The following is a 26,868-nucleotide window of genomic DNA, read 5'->3' as shown; positions in this document are numbered from 1 at the left end:
CAAATAAACAACTGGGGTCTAAATCCAAGCAGTGTAATTAAGAGACTATGCATCTAACCATTATGCTAAACTGCCTCCTACATGTAAATATAATGAATATATTGTATTCCATGAAGTTAGCAATTGTGTGATATGGAGTACCTTTTTGATATGTTCTAAACTTGGGGGCCACATGTAAACTATTATGTATACACACTAGAACTCAGATTCCATAGCTTTCTGTCACACCGTTCTGTACTGCTCACTCATTGAGGTTCTAGATTCGTTATCTTTTTAATGGAAAGGCACTATCAAATCATTAAAAATTTTTCCTTAGTTATCAGGCCCCCACCCAATCATGTTAATTTCTCCACCTAAGCCATCTCTAATTTTTCTAACTTTATTATATACATGTATGCTTTGTGGGGAAGATTTCTATGCATGTATTAATTTATCTGCATCTGTTAGCCAGTTACACAGGTTGCATGTAACTTTTTTGAGTGTTTCCTCACACCATACTTAGAATTAACCATGTGATCATATCACTAAGGTAAAATATTAGAACATAGATATTGCAGATAATTTGCCAGTTGTGATTTTTGATAACTTATTACCATTCTGCTTCTAGTATAATATAGAAAAACGAACTAAAAATTTTAAAAAATCAGAATTAAAGGCTAGAAACTCTGATTAATTAGAGCTGATGGCTATTGAGATAGAGAGAGACAGGCAGACACAGAGAGACACAGAGAGAATAGCTATCCATGTAAGGAATGGAGAGTCTTGATTTTCTTCTCGACCTTTCTGAAATAGTTTACTTAAAAAGGGAAAAACGCCAAGAGAATTTGTGCTTTCTCTATTTCCTAATTTACATTGCTTCTTTATGTGTGGTTTCTCCAAAACACTGAAGAAAAATGAAGCTAATAAGTCAATTATCTCTCCCATTCTCAAAAACCTCCCCCCAAAACAAAAAACAAACAAACAAAAACAACCCAAAAAACAAAAAAGCACAACAGTTTCACTCCTGTAATTTGGAGCTTTGCGTACCTCTTCTGGAAACTTACAGGTTTGTTTGTTTTTTTTTTTCAATCTAAACCAAAATAATTTACTGGTTTTAAGACAAATAATTGAATTCTAATCTTTACCGTAGAAGAATGTGAATGAGTAAGCAGTGTTCCCACTTGATAGCCAAGCAAACACAGCGTCTTCTAGTGTGTGACTTGGCTCTGCAATTCTTTAGTGTTACCATCATTATTATATCTCCAATGTGACAGCTTTAGTTTTGTGAAAAGGATTTAATTGGTTAAAGAAAAAAGTGTCCTGTCCATTTCCAAGGAGCAGACTGCCTGATGTGTTCTTTCTCTTAGAGGGGAAGGATGAAAGTCAAAGCAAGAGTGCTCCTGAAGACATTTTGAGGGCCCAGTGGAGTGCAGATGCCCCTTTTGACCTTTCATCAGTCTCTTCATTTCCCACAGAAAGATTCCAGAAAGATAACCTGGGAAGCTTATGTGATGCAGAACTGAGCTCCTGCGGTTAGTTATATGTGATATCAGAGACAGAATTCATGGTAAGTAGATCGTCTCTCGTTTGTGATATTTTAAAATATAATTTTAAAGATCTCTTGGTGGTTGCATTTATTTTTTACTGTGTGTGTATGTGTGTATTCAAAACATATGTTTATATGTGGGAATAAAGTGTGCATATTATACCTTAGTTTATGCTTCCATAAACACAAAATGACTGTTTGAGGTGCTGCTTCAATCATGGGTCCCTATATACTGGTTATTTTGATTTTTTTCTTAACTATGCCCAAAGGATATTACTTTTATCTATTTTCCCATGAATAAACCTATGTTAGTGATGTGAGGGATTTTTTTTCCCATTTTGTCTTCTTTCGGTTAATTTTAACTTCATTATTAAGATGAATTGTAATGATGTTTAAAACCCCAGAGGCAAACTGGCTTCATTTGATTTCTTCTGGTAGATGAAAAAAAAACTGTTAACAATTCCAATCTTCTGTGAAATGTGCCCTGTGCTTTGTGCTTACATTTTTAATGTGCCTTTCAAAATAGAATTGATTTGGTTCTTTTTTTAAAAAAATATATAAAACAATAAATATTTTATAAGGGAAAGGATAGTTTTTTTTGTTTTGTTTTGTTTTGGGGGGTATGAGCAACTGAAATGGTAAAAATAAGCTCACNGCACAAAAACATGTAAGATTATCTCCCATTTATATAAAATACAGAATGTGTATTCCTAATCAGTGGGTAACTGCTTCAGAGAGCAATTCAGAGACCCAGCATTATTCCATCTGGAAGCAAGTTGCATGCTTGCTGCGTTAAGCTAGCATAAAGAGAAGGAGCATGAGGGAATCATACATGGGAGCATCTGAGGGTTAGACTTGACAATGGCAAATGTCACTTACCTGTATTTCATTGGCTAAAAGGAGTTGTATGACAAAACTGCAAAAGAAAATGTAAAAGGTACTCTAGCTTTGAAAGCAAGGAATAAAAAAACCTAGAGTTTTGAACAACTAGCTATTCTCTGCTATGGAACATGAGGTACTTTTGAAAAGGTCATGTTAGCCTTTATGTGGACAATACACTATGGAGGAAAAGAGTAGAAGCTGGAAGTCCAGTTAGGCGACTATTAAAGTAGTACAGCCAGAAAATGATGACTTGTAGAATAGAGAGATAAAAGTGGAGGTGGTAAGAAACTGTTGAACTCAGGATGTATTTTGAAGATATGGTCAAGAAGAGTAGCTGATGGGTTATAGGGTTGTTAGAAAAGTCATGATGCATGTTTGCGACAGATGGCACTTGTTCATTTTTGGAAGTACTAGAGTCATTCACATCTATGTTATTGCTATGTCATTTGACAGATGACAGTTCTAGCTTCATTCTAAAAAAAATTGAGCAATTTGGTTGAGTTTTGGAGATTTTACAACAAGTTGAAGATGGAAGACCAAACTGTACATTTTTGTCATGTTTTACTGTTTTACTTCCATAAAGGGAAGAATGCACATCAAGCTTGTGACAAGTTGCATAAAGTTTACAGCGACAATGCTCTACAAGAATGCCAGTGCCAACGATGGCTCACGAAATTCTGAGCTGATGATTTTGATCTCAATGATGCTCCTCAGTCAGGGAGGCCCACCGAGGTTGATGATGACAAAATAAAGGCATTGATTGGGTCAAACCCATGTTACACAACAGGAGAGATTGCAGAAACATTGATCATCCATCATTCAAGCACTCACGACCACCTGAAGAAACTGGGATACGTAAGCAAGCTTGCTATTTGGGTTCTGCGTGAATTCAAAGAAGTTCATTTGATGGTGCATGTAAACATCTGCAATATGCTCATTAAATGTGAGGAAAACGATTCTTTTTTGAAGCGACTGATAACTGGTGAAGAGAAATGGATTGTTTACAGCAAACGGTCTTGGTCCCGACGTGATGATTCACCTCAAACAACATGGAAAGCAGACATTCATCAGAAGAAGGTTATGTTCTCAGTGTGGTGGGATTTTAAAGTTATTATGTTTTTCGAGTTCCTACCAAGGAACCAAACAATCAATTCCAATGTGTACTGTTGGCAATTGGCCATTTTGAATGAATCCATCATCCAGAAACATCCAGAGCTTGTTAATTGTAAAAGAGTTGTGTTCCATCGTGACAATGCGAAACCACACACAAGTTTGATCACCCGTCAAAAATGATTGGAGCTTGGATGGGATGTGTTGCCAACCCACCATACTCGCCTGACCTTGCGCTGTAAGACTTCCACTTGTTTCNCTCTCTTGTAAGAGGTATTAGTATGTGCATGTGTTTTCTTGGAAGGCCAACTGAGATTGGATGCTAAGGCAATCTCAGCCCTAGCCTCTCAGTTGTCTGGATGGATATGTAGAAATAATATTACAGAAAACCTCTTTTCTTTCTACATAAAGGCACAGACCACAGCTGTAGATGCATTCCTGAGCTTTGGGCCCTTCAAAAACTCCATAGAATAATGTGCCATCAAAATAAATTCAATTTAAAATTATCTTTGAAAAAAACAATCTGATGTCAATAATTATATTACCTTCCTTACAAAGGAATAACATTGTTCATCTTCAACATTCTACTGAGAACAGAGGGATTTGTGTACCTCCCAGAAAAATAACCCAATTAGCTCAAAAAGAAGTGTTCACTATTAAGCAATTAAAATAAGTATTTGCTGAAGGTTACTTTGTGTCTTCTTTTGTGAATGTGATTCAAAGGCATAATTAGCTCTGAGAGGAAGCAATGTGGTTATCACTCAGAAGAGCTCTCACATTAATCTTTTACTAGATGAAATATTCTTTCTATCCTGGCTTTCACCCTGTAGATTGAACAGATTTGAATAGACCTTAACTCTTAACTTTTCCTTCCTTTCATTTCCATGGATCTCGATTGGGATTGAATAAAGGCTGATGTTCATGGTTTTTCTTCTCTTGAGGAGAAAGTTTGATTTTTTTCTGTTGAATTTATTGGCAAGTCTATTGTACCTATCTGAATTCTGCAGCACAGCTAAAAAACCCATTTAGTTGATGTTTTTTCCCCTTTGGTTGCATGTGCAATCAATTGCGTAAAGAGTAAAAATCCCAATACGAAATGAATAATCAAAAGTAATTTACATTTTTTTTTTCTTTTCTGTAGTATCCTTTTTCCTCTAGGTACCAGCACACTGGAATTACTTGCACTGTGCTGAATGAAACATTATGTTTTCTAAACCTAGGTAGCTGTCTGGTGGTTCAGTTGAAGACACGGGTGTTAGACTTTATTCTTCTTGATAATAGCAAAATGAAAATGATTTATAACCTCCAATGGATACTTGACTTCAAGAAATGAAAATTTACAAGATTGTTGCAGGCATAGCTATTTTGATAATCCCTATTCATGCTATCAGAGGTTATTTTTACTTTCCAACACTCCACCATTGGGCCATGTAACAAGTCTATTACTCTAGTCTAGCCTAATCCCCTTCAAAAAAAAATCCCCTAATTTGACACTAACTTCAAGTTTTCAATGATAACTTTAGTAGCTTCAATGCATTGTCACNAAAACAATAAATATTTTATAAGGGAAAGGATAGTTTTTTTTGTTTTGTTTTGTTTTGGGGGGTATGAGCAACTGAAATGGTAAAAATAAGCTCACCATATTAACCAGTTGAAAGCAAAACAATGCTGTTTTTAATTAGTTTGTGCTTCCAAAAAGTATTTACCTTAAGATGCAACTTGTTTGGCATGGGCTATCTCAGGAAGATAAATTCGTCTCAGCACTCCATGGAGTCTGACTCCTGCACAGGCCTTCTGCTCTCCCAAGCAAAAAGAATGGATGCAAGGAACATATACTATCTGGAATTCACTCAAAGGAAAACATGTCATAGTTGTATCAAGTGTCAATTTCTGGTGGAATTTCAGTCACCTTCATGAAAAAAATGGCACATTTTTATAAACTATGTAGCTCTTTGTAATATAAACTTTATAACTTTCTTTCATGCCAAGAAGGTGGCCATTTTTGCCAAGCTCCCAGTTCAGGCCTTGGGGACAGACTGATCTGGTTATTAGTCTCTGTATTACATAGAAAGTGCCCGCTTCCATTCATTTATGTAACAGACATTTATTGAGTACCTTCTCTGTACCTTGTGCTGTAGGACATAAAAACAACAAACAAACAAAAACCTGAATTAAACACAGACTCAGACTCTGCCCTCAAGGAACTTCAAGTCTAATGGGAGAGATGGGCAACAGCATATTGTTTATAGTCATGGAAGACCCAAAGGAAAAAGGAGGAGAGAAGAAGTAAATACCATGTGAAAGGAATATGTGTGTATTGTGTCTCTTGGGAGGGAAACTTGACTTAAAGACCATTTCTTCTTCGTATCAAGTACATAATGAGCTGACTTTTTGTTTAGAAGTTATATTTCTGTGATAGAATTTAATATCAGCTGAATTTTATGGAACAGAGGGACTTCAGTTGCTGTGTTTTCATCTTTCCTCTCTCTTTAAGGCGGTGGCTTCTGTGAACTAAAGGAGCCCCTCACCCACCCTTTTGGTAACAATCCTAAACCTGCCTTGTCAGCCTAATTATTAGCAAATTGCTCTTGCTAGATCAATGGGCATGCTTTCAAGTCTCATAAGAATGAAAAAAGTGTTCAAAGCTGAGATATTTTTAGTCCTACAGAGAGATTGATTTTCTATGAGGTTCTGAATTACCTTAAAAAAACAACGAAACTTCTTTTAAGTCCCAGCTAACATTTCATGTTTGAGACTCCTGATGATGAAGGAACAATTTCTTAAATGTCCCTCTTTCTCCAGTTAAATTTTCATCATTTCTCTGGACTGGGACCTCATTCATGCTTTCTCAGTAAATGTAATATACTGATGGTATTAGCTTTGGCTGTATTAAAAAGTACAACTCAGATGCTGAAAACAATAAATATTTAACATTAGGATGATTTTGTAGGCTAGCTTTTATAGATGTTCCGGGCTATGATAGACTCTCTGGGGCTAGGATGGCCTTGCTTACATGTTTGGGAACACAGTTGGGGAAGCCATGAGGGTTTTCCCTCATTATTTGGAGGCCGTAGGGGTCCCAGTGGTGAGCAAGAAAGGACAAGCCCCAATGCACACTTTTGAAGTTTCTGCTTCTGGCATGTTGGCTGAAGTCCCATTAATGAAAACAAGACATAAAACTAAGCTCAAGACCAAGAGTTGGAGAAAAAGACTGCATCTCTTGACAGGAAAGGTGGTCAAGTCACACCGCAAAAGGCCATGCATACAAGGAAGTATGAACAAATATGAGGCGACACGTTGCTGCACCAATTTATTAATACCTCCGAGAGGTAGAGTCAAGAGAGGAAGCTATTTGCGGATAGATAGATCATCTGTAGCCGACCGTAGAGGACTGACTCCAAGTGTAAATGGTTTTCCCTGAGTCTTTCCGCTGTTGCGAGTTTCATCATCCTGCAGTTCGTTACCTTTTGGAGATTTTGGAAATTGTTTTCAAGTAGAGGGAGGCTCCAAAATGAGAGTGGAGCTTGTTAAAGAAAAAAATGGCACCAGACACGATGAGCAGACAGAAGCTGATTGTATTGCAATACTATTGTCAGCACTAGGGCAGAGAGCTCAGAGCAAGTCTGAATACTTTTAACCTCAGTGAAACAAAAGGTAGTCTCACTTATATGTGGAATCTAAGGATCTGAATGGATGGAAATAGTCTCAGAGACACAGAGGAAGAACTGAGGGTTATTAACTGGGAGGGGGTGGGGATGAAGGAGAAGGGGAAGGGATGAGACAATACAAATTGATAACTACAGTATGGCCTCAGGGATAGAAAAGAGAGTATGGGGAATATAATCAATAATGTTGTAAATATTTCTTAGGGAGCCAGATGAACTCATGTCCTGTTGGGGAGACCACTTCATAGTCGTTGTAGAGGCCTGACCTTCATTGTATTTCTGAAGCTGATGTCGAATAACATTGTATGTCAACTATAATTATATATACATATAGTCACGGGACATGGAGTAGAGTGTGAAATGGAGTCAATGGAATTGTAATAGATAAGCATGATATCGGGGGTGGGAGGGCAGTAGATGGGGGAGGTGGGCTGTTACTTTGTGAGGGTGAAAAGGATAACTATTGCGTTGTTCTGTACACCTGAAACTAACAATAAAAAATTTTAAAAAAAAGAAAAAAAAAAAAGATTAAAAAAAAAAGGTGGAGGGTTTTAAACCCTAGGGGTGAGCTAGAGGAAAAGAACTGGAGGATGTTAGAGAGGAGGTGGATCAGCAGAATTTGTTCAGCACATTTAGTTATTCCTGAGTTTGCAAAATTTTTTTTCTGTGATTAAGCCACCTGTTTGCTAATTGGCACCCATGGAAGTCAGACTCCTATTCTCCAGAGAGACTCGGAGATAGGGATGCTATCTACTAGGATGTTTACATTTCAAAAAATGACTCCTAGGTCCTTGAGAAAAACATTTCCTGGGTTGCAAAACTGGCAAGAGGCTTGGAAGCAATCTACATACATTTCAAAGGTGGGCAGAGAAAGGATTTATAATGACAAATTTTCTAAAATAAATGCTCTAAGAAAAGGGAGGTCAGGAGCTAGAGGCAAGAAGAAGCCCATCTAATTTAGTCAAACTGAGTGGGTTATTAATTTCATCTTGGTCAAGCTGTCCAGGAGCAAAGCAACCTATTTTATACCTCTGCACAGGGCTACCTGGTCTAAATATCCCCCTTGCCATAATGACTGTTGGAGAGAGTAGAAAGAACATTTTAACCAATTTAACATTTTATTAACTGTTCAAAAAGTTTTAAAGTAATTTTAGGGAAAAAAAATCTTTGTATAATTTTTTTTTGTTTGTTTTCGGTGCTATTTCTAATTAATAGTCAACATCACCGCTCTCTGTCAATGTCTCTTAGTATTTCTGTGGGTCCCTGCTATGGGGCTCTGACACAGTCATGTATCTATAGACGGTGCCCAAAAATGGATACATATTTTAAGAAAGGAAACTCTATTAAAATTGTAATAATATATACCAATAACAAAAGATGAATACAAGTTATGTTTGACTTCTACAATTACAAGAGGTGCTCAAAAGTGGTTACCATCAGCATCCAGACACTTCCGATTGTGGCAAACTACTGCTTGAGCAACACTTACCAAAGAGTCCACTTGTATACATTTTTTGGCACCCCAGGTATAGTGGGTATCATTTACTGAAATCGCATTAAAAGCCAGGTAGCTGACATCCATTCTATAGAAGAGGAAAATGAGGCTTAGAGATATTAGATGACTTGCCCAAAGTTTTAGAGATCAGTACTACTATGATGAGATCTGGACCAAAATGTGTCTGACTGTCATACCTCCTAGGCTGTAAGCATTCCTCCAACCAGCCGGTCTCAGAGTTAAAGCTGGCCCTGGAGAAAATGCTCAAACTCTGTCTTAAATACTCTTTAAATTCCTGTTTATTTCTCATCTTCCCCACACTATGGCATCCATCCTTCTAAAAAGCCAGAGTGTAACTGTGGCTTATTAAAACCTGTTTTCAGGAAAGGTCCTGATGTCTACTTTGCAAAAGTATTGGATTAGAGATCCTTTTAATTGGGAAATGAGTTATTGATGTTCTATGAAGGAAAATGTAATCACCAGTCAAGTGGGTGAAGAAAGGTTGTGTTTGTTTGTTTGCTTTATTTTTATTTTAAACTAATGGTGTGAGGAGGAGCAGGAGCAGGGAAAAGGTAACCTATCCGAGGTGCCTGAAGACATATCTCAGCATAATCCAGTGTTGTGTAAAGATAGAGCCTTGACAGAAGCGCTATTGGAAACATTCGTATGCTCTGAGAAGTTGCATTTCTATCAGTAGGAGAATATCTGTTTTTTGAACTTTTTCTGAGATTTCTTAATTTTCTTAAGAGTATGTTTTGAGAGTACTGTTTTTTCTAAAAAATAAAGTTAATATCTCGTCTAGTTTTAATGTTGTTAGTAGCAGGGCTATTCTTAAAACCATCCCTGAAAAATAATTAGCCACCCACCAGAAACTCTGATAGAATGTTCCCTTACTCTCTAAGAAATTCTGTTTCATTCCATGCCTGTTGTGGAACAGATTATGCAATTAACAGCCTTCTAGTTGCTGTTTGTGGTAGAAAGAATGAACAGTGAACAGTGGGTGTAAAAATGACACTCGTCTGTTTTAGGAATGGTCTAAGACTTAATTTGATAGTTGGGACAGGGAAGAAAACAAGGTCCTTTTTCCCTCATTTGATGTCCCCATATTTTATTTCTGAAAATGACCTATAAAATAATAGGCCCAAAATAGGATAATAGAATGGTTCAGTTTTGTAAGAAGCACTATAGAACTGATGATTTCCTTCTAGTTTTTGGTTAAACCATTGGAGGCATTGCTGCCCAGGTGGCAGAGATGTTGGCTCTGCCCTAATTATCCCAGTTGGGAAAATCTGTTTGGCTTCCAGGAAGGTGGCCAGACACTGAATGCAGACATCACTCTTCTCTGCTCAAATTGAGAAGTGTGCTTTCCAATGCTTTGTGGGAGGCAGCGGCCAGCAGACTCGCTGCCACATTAGCCTCTCTCTTACCATGGGTATAATTCCAAATCAAAGGCCCTATTGTCAATCTGGCATCTTCCAGTGTTAAACAAACAAACAAACAAACAAACAAACAAACAAACAAAAAACAGTCCCCCACTTTGCGAAGATTCTGGTAATGAGCTGCCAATCAGCCAATGGCTGGGAACTTCACAAGACAGAGAAGTAGCTCTAAAGATGCTATTTTTAGAGTTCCAAATAAGTTTATCTTACTCAGCATCTAGGCTACAGTAACAAAATCACGATTAGAAATGCTCCAGTAAAGAAAAAAGGCATTCACTCATCTTTGGACATTTTAGAACTCAAATTCTGTGTCTTGCAAGCTGCTGAGTCCTTTGTAAATGGCCGTTACGAGGGTATCACCAGGCAAAGGGAAATGAGGCAGGCCCTGGTAAGTCATTATTTCTGCAAAATGTCTGTCCATGTACTCCCTTTTGGCCAGTGTACCATAGCTCAGACACACAGAACTCCATAGCAGGCAGGGCAATAAGGCATTAACTCTTAGACAGGAGACTTGCTTTATACCTGATTACTTCAAAATAGTGAGTTGTAGGAAGCTGTTGCTGTGCCTGGTAGGAATTAATTCCTATTTTGGGGTCTGTGAAGATACAGAAAGTGGTATAAAATTGTGTTCTAGAAAGCCTCAGGTGTATAGGCTTGAACTACGTAAATATGTGACGTGAACATCAATGCATCATTAAGTTAGGAAAACCTCCTCAAATCCCCAAATAAATTGTTGATTGTTATAGATCATAATAACAACAGGAGAAGGAGTTTCACTGAAGAACCAAATATTTAACCTACCAACACATTAGTTTTCCATTAACTGCTGACACTTTTCCCCATTATAAACAATCCATCTGAGTATAGGAAATAACAATATAACCGATGGACTCAAAATTGTAGTCAGGCCAATAAACTGCTTTACTGATGCTACCTGTCAAGCAGTCATTCTAGGTAAAGGTAGAGGGGACTGTTATTTTTACTAACTAAAAATGCTAGCTGCTGATACAAAGAAATGGCCATTATAACCAGTTTTGCATTGCCCTGGGTTGCATATGGTTTAAGATGTATGTCTTCTGCATTAATAGACAAAGATATTTAACTATTTGTAGGCAAACAAGGAAGCCTCCATCCTTTGTAGGAGAGATCAGAAGAAAAATCAGAAGAGTGGGATGTAACCAGGAATCTTATCTAAAGGAAAAGGAAGTTCACGAAGGAGAAAGAGTTCATTTAGGTCTTCCAAGATTAAAGGAGAATCCATTTCTGCTGCAATGGCTGAGATTGTATTAGGTTGTAAGAAAAGTCATGATGCATTTTTGCAACAAAAAAAACATAGAAAAAAATGCGTCATGAGTTTTCCGACAACCCAATAGTTGGTGTATCTTTGCTGTGATCCATGCAGTAAGAAACAGAAACAAAGACCAGGGCTTCGTTCCAATTGTCTTTCTTCCACATGCATACACCCACCAACATGCAACTACAATGCTTCTTAGCATAGACAACACACCCCCTTATCTAATATAGTATTTAACCAGAGAAAGGTTGTTGTTTTTTGTAAGAGCAATCTTATAAGATATAGACTATATAATTCACCATGATCCAATTCTTTAATTTTTATCAAAGTTGATCACTTTGAGAAAGATATACTTAGAAAATCATGTTATAGTCCTATACAGACTTTTAAGTGACAAAGCTATTTTTACCCATGAGACTTATTTTGTGAATGTTTTTATATATAAACATTGTGTAAATGTATTGGATTTTGTGTGCCTGAGATAATATGACTATCAGCTCAAAGAAATAGACTTTTGTCATGCAAAGCATTCATTTGGGGTTGATGACTTTTAGTTTTATATTTTTTAATTTTTTAAAATAGTTTTTAATTACAGTTGATATTCAATATTATTTTATATTAATTCAGGTATTCAGCATAGTAATTAGACATTTATATAATTTATGAAGCAATCCCCCCCATAAGTCTAGTACCCACCTGGCACCATACATAGTTATTACAATATTATTGACTATATTCCATATGCTGTACTTTACATCCCTGTGACTATTTTGTAACTACCAATTTGTACTTCTTAATCCCTTCAACTTTTTTACCCAGCTCCCAACCCCCCTCCCACCTGGCAACCATCAATTTGTTCTCTGTATCTATGAGTCTGTTCCTATTTTTTTTGTTTGTTAGTTTACTTTGTTGTTTAGATTCCACATGTAAGTGAGATCCTTTTAGTATTTGTTTTTCTCTGTCTTGCTTATTTCTTATTTACTTAGCATGATACCCTCTAGTTCCATTCATGTTGTCTCAAATGGTAAAATTTCAATCTTTTTTATGGCTGAGTAATATTCCATTGTTTATATGTACCACCTCTTCTTTATTCAGTTGTCTATTGATAGGCACTTAGGTTGCTTCCATATCTTAGCTATTGTAAATAATGCTGCAATGAATAAGGGTACATATATTTTCTTGAATTAGTGTTTTGAATTTCTTTGCATAAATACCCAGAAGTGGAATTTCTAGGTCATGAGGTAGTTAGTTCTATTTTTAATTTTTTTAAGGAAACTCCATACTGTTTTCCACAGTGGCTGCACCAGTTTGCAATCCCACCAACACTGCACGAAGGTTCGCTTTTCTCTACATCCTTGCCAACACTTGTTGTTTGTGGATTTATTGATAATAGTCATTTTGAAAGGTGTGAGGTAATACTGAGGTTTAGATTTACATTTTTCTGATGATTAGTGATGTTGAGCACCTTTTCATGTGTCTATTGGCCATTTGTATGTCATCTTTGGAGAAATGTCTATTCAGGTCCTGTGCTCATTTTTTAATTGGGTTGTTTATTTTTTGGTGTTGAGTTGTATGAGTTGTTTATACATTTTAGATATTAGCCCCTTATTGGATATATCATTGGTGAATATCTCCTATTTAGTAGGTTGCTTTTCATTTTGTTGGTGGTTTCTTTTGTTGTGCAAAAATTTTTTAGTTTGATGTAGTCCCATTTGTTTATTTTTTCTTTTGTTTCCCTTGCCTAAGGAGATATATTATTAAAAAATATTAGTAAGAGCAATGTCAGAGAGTTTACTGCCTATGTTTTCTTCTAGGAGTCTTATGGTTTGGGGTCTTACATTTAAGTTTTTAATCCACTTTGAGTTTATTCTCATATATGTTGTAAGAAGATGGTCTAGTTTCATTTTTTGCATGTATCTGTCCAATTTTCTTAATACCATTTATTGAAGAGACTGTCATTACCCCATTGTATATTCTTGCTCTTTAGTCATAGATTAACTGTCCATATAGGCATGGGTTTATTTCTTGGCACTCTATTCTGTTCCATTGATCTATGTGTCTGTTTTTATGCCAGCACCATGCTGTTTTGATTACTATAGCCTCTTAGTTTGTTACCAGGTGGTAGCATGATACCTCCAACTTTGTTCTTCTTTCTCAATATTGTTTTGGTTATTCAGGGTCTTTTGTGGTTTCATATAAACTTTAAGATTTTTGTGCTAGTTCTGTGAAAAATGTCATTGGTATTTTGATAGGTATTGCATTGAATATGTCGATTGCTTAGGGTAGTTTGGACATTTCAACAATGTTGATTCATCCTATCCATGAGCACAGTATATGCTCCCTTTATTTGTATCGTCTTCAATTTCTTTCTTCATTTTCTTATACTTTTCCAAGTACCTGTCTTTTATCTCCTTGGTTAAATTTATTCTTAGGAATTTGTTTTTGATGCAATTGTAAATGGGATTGTGTTCTTAATTTCTCTGATAGTTTGTTATTGTTGTATAAAAAAGCAACTGATTTATGAATATTAATTTTGTATCTGATACTTCACTGAATTCATTTATCAGTTTTAACAGCTTTTTGATGGAACCTTTGGGGTTCTTGATATATAGTATCATGTCATCTGCGAATAATGACAGTTTTACTTCTTTCTTTCCAATTTGGATGCCTTTTATTTTTTTTCTTTTCTGATTGCTGTGGCTAGGACTTCCAATATTATGTGACATAAATGTGGTGAAAGTGGATATCCTTGTCTCATTCGTGATTGTAAGGAAAATGCTTTTAGATTTTCTCTATTGAGTATGATGTTAGCTGTGGGTTTGTCATATATGTTCTTTATTATGTTGAGGTATGTTCCTTCTATTCCTACTTTGCTGAGAGTTTTTATCATAAATGGATGCTGGATTTTTTTCACATACTTTTTCTGCATCTATGGATATGATCATATGACTTGTATTCTTTGTTTTGTTTATGTCATATATCACATTAATTGGTTTGTAGATATTCAACCAAGCTCCCATCCCAGCAGTAAATTCCACTTGATTATGGTGTACAATTTTTTAATGTATTGCTGAATTCAGTTTGCTAGTGTTTTGCTAAGGATTTCTGCATCTATGTTCATCAGGAATATTGGCCTATAATTTTCTATTTTGGTAATATTTCTGTTTTTGGAATCAGGGTAATGGTGGCCTTGTAAAATGAACTTAGGAGCCTTCCCTCCTCTTGAATTTTTTGGAATAGTTTGAGTAGGATAGGTGTTAATTCTTCTCTGAATATTTGGTAAAATTTACATGTGAAGTCATCTGGTCCAGGACTTTTGTTTATTGGGAGTTTTTTGATTATTGATTCAATTTTGTTAGTAGTAATCAGTCTGTTCAAATTTTCTGTTTCTTCTTGATTTAGTCTTCAGAGACTGTATGTTTCTAGGAGTTTATCCATTTCTTCCAGTTTGTCCAATTTATTTCTTATAGTCCTTTGTATTTCTGTGGTGTCAGTTTTCACATCTCCTTTTTGCTTTCTGATTTTTTTTATTTGTGTCCTCTGTCTTTTTTTCTTGATGAATCTGGTTAAAGGTTTATCAATTTTGTTTATCTTTTCAAAGAACCAGTTCCTGGTTTTCTTGATCTTTTGTATTTTTTTAGACTTTATTTCATTTATTTCTGCTCTGATCTTTATCATTTCCTTACTTCTACTCGCTCTGGGCTTTGTTTGCTGTTCTTTTTCTAGTTTCTTTAAATATAGAGCTACATTGTTGATTTGAGGTTTTTCTTGTTTTTTGAGGTAGGCTTGTATTGCTATGAATTTCCCTATTAGGACTGCTTTCACTGTGTCCCATAGGTTTGGGTCATTGTGTTTTCATCTTCTTTGGTGTCAATGTATCTTTTTTTTTAAATATTTTTATTGGAGAATTAGGGGATGGGAACAGTGCTGGGGAATTGGGGGAAGGGAACAGACAAGTTGCTGTCCTTTTGTTCTTCAGTCTAGTTGTGGAGGACGTTGCTTCATTGGCCCAAGTTGGCACCATCATTGCTCTCTTCCCGGGTGTGGCAGATCAGTCTCTGGCTTCTGGACGGCCACTCACAGTGGCTGCTGGCCGCTCACGCTGACTGCTGGCTGCTCACTGTAGCCTATGGCAACCCACTGCAGCAGGGGTTGCAGCCTACGCTGTTGCCGGCAACTCACGGCATCCCAACTCCAGGTCGAGCTGTTGTTCAGCATCTTAACTGTAGAGGGCAGTGTCACTGGCCCTCATATGTGGGATCCGAACCGGGGCCCTCTGGCGTCCCAAGCCAGCTCTTAACCAATGTGCCATTCAGCCGGCCCTCAATGTATCTTTTGATTTCTTCCTTGATCTCATTGTTAACCCATTCAGTGTTTAGTAGCATGTTATTTAGCCTTCACGTATTTGTGTGTTTTCGGTTTTGTTCTTGTAAGTAATGTCTAGTTTCATACTATTTTTGTCGGAGAAGATGCTTAATGTGATTTAAACTTCTAAATTTACTGAGACTTGTTTTATGATGTAATATATGGTTTAGCTTAGAAAAATGTTTTATATGAACTTGAAAAGAATGTATATTCTGCTTTGGGGTGAAATGCTCTAAAAATATCAATTATACTCATCTAGTCTAATGTGTCATTTAAGGCCCCTCTTTCCTTGTTGATTTTCTTTCTGGAAGATCTATTCATTGATATCAATGACTTGTTAAAGTCCTCTACTCTTACTGTATTACTATCAAATCTCTTGTTTATGTCTGTCCATATTTGCTTTATATATAGAGAGGCTCCTATATTGGGTGCATAAATATTTACAAGAGCTATGTCATCTAGTTGGATTGATTCTTTTATCATTGTAAAATGCTCAACTTTGTCTCTATTTTAGCCTTTGCTTTTTTTTTTAAGATTTTATTGGGGAATTTGGGGGAGGGGAACAGCGTTGGGGAATCAGGGAAGGTGAACAGACAAGTTGCTGTTCTTTTGTTCTTCAGTCTAGTTGTGGAGGACGTCGCTTCACTGGCCCATGTTAGTATTATCATTGCGCTCTTCTCGGGTGAGGCAGATCGGTTGCCAGCCACTGGACGGCCACTCACGGCGGCTCTTGGCAGCTCACGCCGTCTGCCGGCCACTCACGGTAGCTTACGGCAGTCTACTACAGCCCCACTACAGCATACGCCGTCGCTGGCAACTCACAGTAGCCCAGCTCCAGGTCAAGCTGTTGTTCACCATCTTAGCTGTAGAGGGCACAGGGTCACTGGCCCTAATGTGGGATCTGAACCAGGGCCCTGCTGCTCAGAGCTGGCGTCCCAAGCCAACTTTTAACCAACATGCCACTCGTCTGGCCATATGGCCTTTGCTTTAAAATCTGTTTTGTTTGATATAAGTATTACTATCATAGCTTTTTATTTGTTTTATTTCCATTTGCATGTAGTATTTTTTTTCCATCCCTTTACTTTCTTTTTTTTAATTTAAAAAAATGTTTTATTATTATTAGTTTCAGGTGTACAGAACAATGCAATAGTTATTCTTTTAACCCCTCACAAAGTAACAAACCCCCTCCCCCATCCAATGCCCTCCCACCCCCGATATCATACTTATCTATTACAATTCCACTGACTTCATTCCCACACTGTACTCCATGCCCCGTGACTATATGTACATATAATTACAATTCCACTGACTTCATTCCCACACTCTACTCCATGCCCCGTGACTATATGTACATATAATTATAGTTGACATACAATATTATTCAACATCAGCTTCAGAAATACAGTGCCGTGGTCAGGCCTCTACACCATCTATGAAGTGGTCTCCCTAACAAGACATGAGTCCATCTGGCCTCCTAGAAAATATTTACAACATTATTGATTATATTTCCTAGACTGTCTTTTCTACCACTGAGGCCATATTGTAGTTACCAATTTGTATTGTCTCGTCCCTTCCACCTCTCCTTCATCCCCATCCCCTCCCAACTAGCAACCCTCAGTTTTTCCTCTGTGTCCCTGAGGCTATTCATCCCTTTACTTTCAATCTGCCTGTGTCTTTCAATCTGAAGTGTGTCTATTGTAGGCAGTATTGTATAGGCATTTTTTTATCCATTCAGCTACCTTATGTCTGTTTATTGGAACATTTAATACATTTATTTTAAAGTGATTATTGATAGGTATGTAGCTATTGCCATTTTGTTATTCATATTTATGTTCTTTTTATCCCCTTCTTCCACTTAAAGAAGTTCCTTTAACATTTCTTGTAATATTGGTTTTGTGTTGGTGAATTCCTTTAGCTTTTTCTTGTCTGGGGAGCTCTTTATCTCTTCAATTTTAAGTGATAGCCTTGCTGGGTAGGGTAGTCTTGGTTGTAGGTGCTTCCTTTTCATCGCTTTGAAAATTTTGTGTCAGTCCCTTCTGGCCTGCAAAGTTTGTGTTGAGAAATCTTTTGACAGTCTTACGGGAGCTTCCTTGTACATAACTGACTGCTTTCCTCTTGTTCCTTTTAAGTCTCTCTTTGTCTTTAACCTTTGGCATTTCAATTATGATGTGTCTTGGTGTGGGCCTCTTTAGGTTCACCTTAATTTGGGACTCTCTGTGTTTCCTGAACTCATATGTCTATTTCCTTTGCCAACTTAGGAAGTTTCCAGCCTTCAAATAGGCTCTCAATCCCTTGCTCTCTGTCTTCTCCTTCTGGTATGGGGTTGAAGATTTTAAAATGCCTTTGATTACTTCAAGGACTTGTATACATTCCTTTTCAGATAACCTTTTGTCATTGTACCAGGAGACTTATCCATACTTACAGCCATCTGACAGGGTTTTCTCCAATTCTTAAATATAAGGGAACTTTCTTCTTATCCCAGCTCACTTCTTCATCTGTTCCCTTAAATTTATCTCCTGCCTCATTCATACAGAGATGGTTCCATTTACTACATTTTCTTTTCTGTATCATCAATTTCTCTTCTGCACTGGCTCATTTTTCTCCCTTTTAAAGAAACTCAAGTGTCTCCCATTTGAAAACTACCCTACCTTGACATTGTATCTCCCATCTGACACTGTACAGTCTCCCACCCCTCATCTCATGTAAATTTCTCTTACTCTATTCTTACTTCTCTTTTCCTATAATATTAACTGTATTCTATTCCTTCATTTAACTTTTACTCCTCAATTCTCTGTGATTTGCTTTCAACATTCCATTCTTTGGAAACTACTCTTGGAGATTATGAACCATCATTTAATTGCCTATTCCATCTTACATTGCCCAATTTGCAGCTTAGAGGCTTCTCTTGTGTATGATGTCTTGCTCTGTGTGCTTGGTGTAGGTAACGCCATTTTCTCCCAGCTGCCCTCCTCTGTCTGTAGCCATTTATGCCCTGCCTCATTTTTTAAGTATTGGTGAACTCCAGGCTTTTGACTTTTGCTCAGTGTTCTTCTTGTTTACACATTCTTTTTCAGTGCTGTTATCTAGCTCCAGCCCTTTCCTCCATGACTCCCACTGCATATCTTTCGGCCACACTTTTCTTCAAGTTTCTCTAGGTAAGCTTGTTGGATATTTGGGACATTTAGATGTCCCAAACACTCCTCCTACTCAATATGTTCCAAATTAACTTATCAGTTTTCTCCACTAGAATTTAGACTCACTCTTTCACCAGTATTTTTTTTTTTTTTAGAAATTCAAAAGTACCAAAATTTATAGAGTAATTCAGCAATTGTTAGCATATCTGAGTGGCAAAAATATACTCTTTAGGTCCAGGTTCAGGGATAGAATAGTGTTATTCCTGTTCCCAGCTTTATATAAAAAGAGTAGATCTGGCTTCCTTTTTTACCCAGAAAGTCCTTATAACTATTGACTCTGGATAGATATTAAAACCCCAGCCTTTAATTAAGGAATGTTTTATTCATTCCCTCCTCTGTCTTAACCTTATCTAATCTCCTCCCTCAATCCTCACCCTAAGCTTCATGAACGACATTCTGGCTCCTGGAGATTTAAAGAAATAATTAAAATATCGTTACCCAGAATTTCTATGTTTTTGAAGTGTACGTGTATGAAAAGCCGATGTGGAGCGAAGGGAGGTATTCTTGTGTCTGCTTTGCTTACAATTACCGACTTACATGGAAATACCAATAGGTACACAGTTTCACACAAACTCTTCTCTGTCCCTTTGTGTTGTAGATCCTTTATTCTTATGGTAATCAGAGTTAAAATTCAATTAGTAATAAGAGTAGTAACTGACATGAAGTAGCCTACAGGCATGAAGAACCAAAAATGAAAGCAGCAGTCATGACTTTGAAATACTGACTAATCTATTGATTTTACTTGTTAAAATTAGTTTTATTGAAGAATAATTTATATTCAACAAAATGAACTCATTTCAAGTATGGATTCCAATGAGTTTCCAACTCATTTATTCATCACACTAATCAAAATAAGAAACGTTTTAACGTACCCCAAATTTCCCTTATGCTCTATATTAGTTTGCTAGGGATGCCATAGCAAAGACTACAAATTGGATACCTTAAACAGAGAGACAACTAAAATTTATTGTGTCACAGTTCTGGAGAAGTATAAGATAAGGCATTGGAGAAGTTTGTTTCTTCTGAGGGTTGTGAGGAAGAATCTGTTCCATGTCTCTCCTAGCTTCTGTTGGTTCAATGGCAATCTCTGGTGTTCTTTGTCTTATAGATGCATCACCTGATCTTTGCCTTTACTTCATATATCATTCCGTTTGTGTGCCTGTCTGTCTCTGTGTCCTAGTTTCCCTCTTTTACAAGGACGTTGATCATACTGGATTTGAACCTACTCCAATGGTCTCATCTTAACTTTACTATATTTGCAAAGATGGCATTTCCAAATAAAGTCACATTCTGAGGCACTGGGGTGGTTAACACTTAAACATATCTTCCACTATCACTCTCCTTTCCTGAGAGCATTCCCCAACACACTACATGAAAAATAATTCCTGTTTAGCCATTTCTTCTAAGAATGTATTTATTGGACTGCATGGCCCAACAAATTCAATGGTGCTAGAGGTAACATTGTAGGATACAGATGCTGTGCAAAGTCTCTGGAAAGCCCCCATAAAGGAGTCACAGAGCAGCCCTCTAAGATTCTGAGGAAAGTAATATGTTCTGAGGTAACAGATGACTTACTGTTCAAAAAGCTGCTTGTGGTGTGCTACTGTGCCCTAGTAGAGATTGAAAGTCTAATGAACGGACTTTATGTGACTATGCCACCAGAGGTGTCCATCATGTTCAGGGTGTTAACACATCTTCTGAAGTCAGAATGTCAGGCAGGTGCAACAGGGGTCCTTTTATGATAGAAATGTTGAAGCAAATTCAGAAGGCAGAAGAAAATTGCATGAACAGGGGGGTCAGATTCTCATGTCATCTGTCTCAGAAAACATTTATGGTTTTTGTGTGGCTTCTTTCAACAACCAACAGTGCTCTCAACATGTCACTGCTAGGCAAAGTGAATCATCGCTGCATTACAACCATCTCAGAGGTGGTCATGAAAAGAAAGTTATGAAGGGAAATCTTCCCAGTAGGCAGAGGTACAAGACATGCACATGTATATTCATAGTGTATGAATGAAGAATTGATCTGAGGTGTAGCTATACATAAACTAATGAGCCATGTTGACTAGCTTGGTTATTTAAGGATCTTGAAAGAGTAAGATTAGATAACCAAAAACAAAGAAATTTGAGGAAGAGACATGTGGCTAGACTTACGGGAGTGGGCACAAAGACTGGGAATCTTTGTGTTGCATGTTCTACCAGCATCTACCTCAGGGGAATCACTAAATATTGGCTGCATAGAATGACTCATCTTGTGCACATTAACCAGTCTTTTTCCTTGGTTATTCTAGTACATATATATATATATATATTCTAGTACATATATATATATACATATATATATATATATATATATATATATATATATATATATATATATAATATGCCTGTAAACAGCATAGTAATCATGGCCAGCGAGAGGCTGCCTGTCACTAAGGATGATCATGTCTGACTGCCCTCCTGCCAGCAGAGAAGGACACTAAGCTCTTGATTTCATATCATCCCTCAAAGAGGTCAGGTAGCCACTCCGGGGCTTGTTGATTATATCAGACCAATTCAACCTTGAAATTGTTAAACCATATTCCATATTTCACATATGGGTTTGCTTTCTTTATCTGCAGTGCCTCTACCAACACTATTTTTTGAGGGATTTGGGTGCCGGACTTACCAATATCAGATCTGCATAACATTCCTTCAGACCACAGGAAACTTGTTCTTATAAAGAAGGTATGACTATGGGTACATGATCCATGTGATCCACTACTATGACTTACCCATGATGTGGAAAAAACTTGCCTAATGGATAGAGTGGCATATTAAAAGCTTAAGTATCACACTCCACAAGGTACAGGGTCTGTTCTCAAGAATGCAGTTTATACATTGAACTAATGATCAACATTTTGTGCTATGTATTTACTAGTTTAATTACATGGATTTGGGAACTAAGTGTGGTAGGATTGGCTCCCTCACTATCTCTTTGAGTGACCCACTTATAGGATTTGTGTTTTTCGTCTATGCAATCTTAGTATCTGCTCAATTAAAGAAAGTCCTCATTCTCAGGGCTGGTAAAGTAATGCTTGTACCAGGGGATATAGTAATGAATCCACTGCGCCTGAAGATATGGCTCCACTTGAACATTTTTGGCTCCTTGTGTTATTGAAACACCAAAAAACAGGAATGACCAGAATAGGGGGAGATCTGAATTTCTGTTTTTTTTCCTTTTAGTTCAATCTCTTTTTTATTATTAGTTTCAGGTGTACAAAAACAATATAATGTAGACATTTATACTTCTCACAAAGTGATAACACCTCCCCCCACATCAACTAACCCTCTGATATCATGCATAGCTATTACAATACCATTGACTATATTCCCTATGCTATACTTTACATATCATGACTATATATGTATATATATTTGACATTCAATATTATTTTATATTAGTTTCAGGTGTACAGTGCAGTGGTTAGACATTTATATAATCTATGAAGTGCTCCCCCAGTAAGTCCAGTACCCATCTGACACCCTATTCAGTCTTTACAACATTATTGATTATATTCCCCATACTGTATTTCACATCCCCATGACTCTTTGGTGACTACCAATTTGTACTTTCTAATACCTTCACTTTCTCACCCATTCCCCCACCCCTCCTCCCATCTAGAAACCATCAGTTTTTCCTCTGTACCTATGAGTCTATTTCTGTTTTGTTTGCTAGTTTATTCTGTTCTTTAGATTCCACACATAAATGAGATCATATGGTATTTGTCTTTCTCAGTCTGACTTATTTCACTTAGCATAATATCTTCTAGGTCCATCCATGTAATTGCAAATGGTAAGATTTCATTCATTTTTTTATACTCCTTTGGATATATAAATGTACCACAATTTCTTTATCCAGTCACCTATTAATGGGCATTTTGGTTGTTTCCATATGGGAGATCTTAATTTCAATGGGCTTTATCATTATATCTTAGTAAAGATCCAGGGTTATTGCTACACAAATGAGGAGAGATAAAAATATATGTCTAAAATCAGGGAACTCATCAAGTTTTTTTGTGATACCTTTAAACTCAATGATAACCATACATTAAAAATTGTAGCAACAACAGCCCAAATGGGTAAAGCACCTGAGGACTCTGATCTTCAGGGTTGAAGGTCTGGGTCACCCAATCGTACAAGCAAATTAGACCAACTTAAGTGCTGATTAAGGGGAAAACAGTCCTGAATGAGTAACAAAATAGTTAAATAAAATAATTGTGCATATGCTCTTGTTTTGTGCTCTGATTTTGGGTGAGCATAGGCTAAGGCTCTTACAAATTGATGAAACCTACAGAAGGTCAGGCTAATGGAATTCACTTCTCTGCATTCTTTTACTTTTTTACCCTCATCATTCTTGTTTTGTTCCTTTTTGTGAACTTTTCTTTTAGGTTCTACATTATTCTGCATCCATTGCCAGCTTCTCATATCAGTGTTGGCATGTTTATCGGAAAACACTCTGAACCTTTGTAAAATTTTTAACTTATGAAATATATAAAGCATATAACAAAGTATAGAGAATAATATTGCAAACATCCATTGTACCCACTAAGTAAAATGTTAGAGATTCAGAAATTAAAGCCATTTCTTAATGCTTCTAAGAACCACTGTCCTTGTCCCTCAGAGATAACCACCATGCTGAAACTGGTGTAAATATGTGTGTGTATATATACATACATTTCCATAGGCATGTATTCATAAATGGTATATAGAGAACTTTATGCATTTTAAAAATTAAATAATTATATCACATGATATATATTTTCCCTGTAATTTATTTTATTTTATTTATTTATTTTTTTTAATTGGGGAATTGGGGGGATGGGAACAGCGCTGGGGAATTGGGGGAAAGGAAACAGACAAGTTGTTATTGTTTTGTTTTTCAATCTAGTTGTGGAGGACGTTGCTTCACTGGCCCAAGTTGGCACTATCATTGTGTTCTTCCCGGGCGAGGCAGATCAGTCGCCGGCATCTGGACAGCCGCTCACTGCAGCTGCTGGCTACACACGGTAGCCCATGGCAACACACTGCCACAGGGGCTGCAGCCTATGCTGTCGCAGGCGACTCAGGGCAGCCCAGCTCCAGGTTGAGCTGTTGTTCAGCATCTTAGCTGTAGAGGGCAGCATCACTGGCCCTCATATGTGGGATCCGAACCGGGGCCCTCTGGCGTCCCAAACCAGTTCTTAACCATCGCGTCACTTGGCTGGCCCCTGTAATTTATTTTTTATTCAACATGTTTTTGGGGTATATTTTTGTTGGTTAATCTGAAATTTTTTTTAAGTCCAGAGGTGTTTTCTTTTCTTTTCTTTTTTTACCATTATTTTAATTGTTTCTGTTCTAAGATCATCAACTCTTTGTATAATTCTACAATAAGATGTTCCATTTTCATTAGTAGAGCTTCTTTTAATTCTGGAACAAAAGAGACTCACTCTATTTCAGTCTAAGACATGCATCACAAAATGAATGGCTGCAGAGAAGAATGACTTGTTTTCTCTTTTCTGTAGTATTGCGGTGCTGGTTTTTAGGAAAATTCTGGATGTCAGCTTTGCAAGAGAATAAATTCCAGGTTGAAGCCCAGGAAACTTAACAGTAATTATTGACTTTGTTACCCAATTGCTTGCCAATTATTATTGTGGATAAATTAGTTCTGCTTGTTTCTGTCCTCTTTTTTCAACAGAATAGCATTCTCATTTCTAGAAAATATATTGTGTTGGAAAGCAATAAAAAAATAAGCAAAGGATGAACAAGCCTTCATTGGGTAACTGGGAAATAACTCTAAAATTCTTATAGAGGCTACCAGGGTAATTGAAAAGGATCAATAAGCCCACTTAACATCAAACAACAGTGTCTTTGTTAAACATAACTATACCATGGAGACATTATGCTATGTCCCTTCTTCCATGTATATATGGAAGAAAGATACACACACACACACACACACACATGGTTTTGGAAGTCTAATAAAGTCCTTATAAACACTACTACTCTCTAAAGATTTAAATCCACATCAATTTTTGAAGTTTTTATTTCTCCTCCCTAGCTTAGTACCAAGAGTCCCCTCTCTACTGACTCTCATGGTCTTTAGTAACCTTCCAAGGAAGTTTTTGTGTTTTAGGCCTCAGAGCAAGTGGTAGCTGGTAAGCAGTTACCTCTCTAGTTTATAGCCCATTGACTTTCTAACAGAGATGACCAGGCTTTCTTAAATACACTTAATTCTGTCAATCACATAGCAGTGAACAATATAGCCAGGAGTAATTTAGATGTAAACCAAAGTAGTATAAAAGTAACTAATAGAGTTTTATGAGCTCTCCTTGCTTATTTCATTTTGGTACTATTGCATAAATAGTGACAAGGATAACTCTGGATTTTGAATGAATTGGACTCCGGGAGGTGGAACATTGTCAATATCATACAAAGACTGTATTTACTTTGTTCTTTGGGTATGTAGGGGTCATATATCTTATATGTTTTAGTTCATAGATTTCCAGATGAAGAGTAGGTACATCCAAAGACCTGCATTTGGATTTGATGTAAATCATTAAATATGTTCCATCTTGGCTTATTTTATTTAGTAAGGTGAATTTAAGTTTCTTCCATGTTTTTTCATGGCTGAATAGCTCATTTCTTTTTAGCACTGAATGATATTCCATTGTCTCAATACAACACAGTTTATTTATCCCTCCACCTACTGAAAGATATCTTGGTTGCTTTCAAGTTCTGGAGATGATGAATAAAGCTCTTATAAACATCTGTGTGCAGGTTTTTGTGTGAACATACATTTGCATTCCTTTGGAAACACCAGCGTGCAACGCCTGGATCTTATGGTAAGAAAATGTTTAGCTATGTTAGAAACCACCAAACTGTCTTCCAAAGTGGCTGTACCATTTTTCATTCCTATCAGAAATGAATAAGAGTTCCTGTTGCTTTACATCCTCACCAGCATGTGGTGTTGTCAGTGTTTTGGGATTTGGCCATTCTGGTAGGCATGTGGTAGGATCTCCTTGCTGTTTTAATTCAAAATTCCCTGATGACATATTACATGGAGCATCTTCTCATATGCTTGTTTTCCATCTATGTATCATTTTTTCTACTAATATTTTTATTTTGAAAGGGATCATTATATTTAAAAACTACTGACATAGGCAATATTACTAAGATGTTAGTGTTAGTGCCCACATTTCAATTACTTAATTCATGAGTCAGAAAGGTGCTAGTGTTAGAGGGATGAAACCAACAGTGGGCATGGGGGACAGTTTATCATGTACTGGGGACATGTTAAGTGCTTTCATGGAACAATGGTAAGATACAGGTTCATTGTTCTTCCTCCCTCCTGGGAGGGGTCTCTTAGTCATATGGAGGAAACGGATTTCATAGTGTATATAACTAGTATAATAGTGTAAGGACATTCTGAAGAAGACCACCACTATTAACATGACAAATGCTTATTTAATGCCATAGAACATTTTTACTGTGAAGTTGCCTAAGTCTCCATCAGTGATGCATAGGATCTGAAGGGCCTGCCCTTGACTTTCAGAAGTGAATCTTAAGAGCTCATATCCTAGCAGTGATGTTAGTGGAAGCAGAAAGTGCACATGAAGATTGGAGAGGGAAAAAGGCTAGGAAGAAGCAGAAATTCATAAGTTCCAGGCTGAGATTGAATTTAATGAACTGAGAGGTGATTTGACTGGAAAAGAAAATAAATTTTTGCACTAACCTCTGAACCCTAAAATTTTATCATCATCTAGTTGCATTGTGATAGAGTAATATTTCTGAAATCTTAACTTATGTCCCTCCTCCTTTTCAAGCAAATAATAGTCTGTACACATTGTCACAGGGAAGAAATGCATAGCAGAAAGCCCAT

General features: G+C 36.9%; 1 long non-coding RNA gene across 1 annotated transcript in view; it reads left to right on the top strand.

Moving 5' to 3' along the window:
• LOC109371543 (uncharacterized) overlaps positions 1 to 21,663 on the top strand; it is a 64,277-nt gene extending 42,614 nt beyond the window's left edge. Inside the window, exons 2-3 of the long non-coding RNA XR_002121898.1 lie at positions 1,455 to 1,546; positions 21,590 to 21,663. This is a non-coding gene — a long non-coding RNA (uncharacterized LOC109371543). The remainder of the gene's footprint in view (positions 1 to 1,454; positions 1,547 to 21,589) is intronic.
• Positions 21,664 to 26,868: the final 5,205 nt, after the last annotated feature.

Source organism: Hipposideros armiger, unplaced genomic scaffold, assembly GCF_001890085.2.
Source record: "Hipposideros armiger isolate ML-2016 unplaced genomic scaffold, ASM189008v1 scaffold_579, whole genome shotgun sequence".
NCBI lineage: Eukaryota > Metazoa > Chordata > Mammalia > Chiroptera > Hipposideridae > Hipposideros > Hipposideros armiger.
This window is presented reverse-complemented; position numbering and strand designations above follow the sequence as displayed.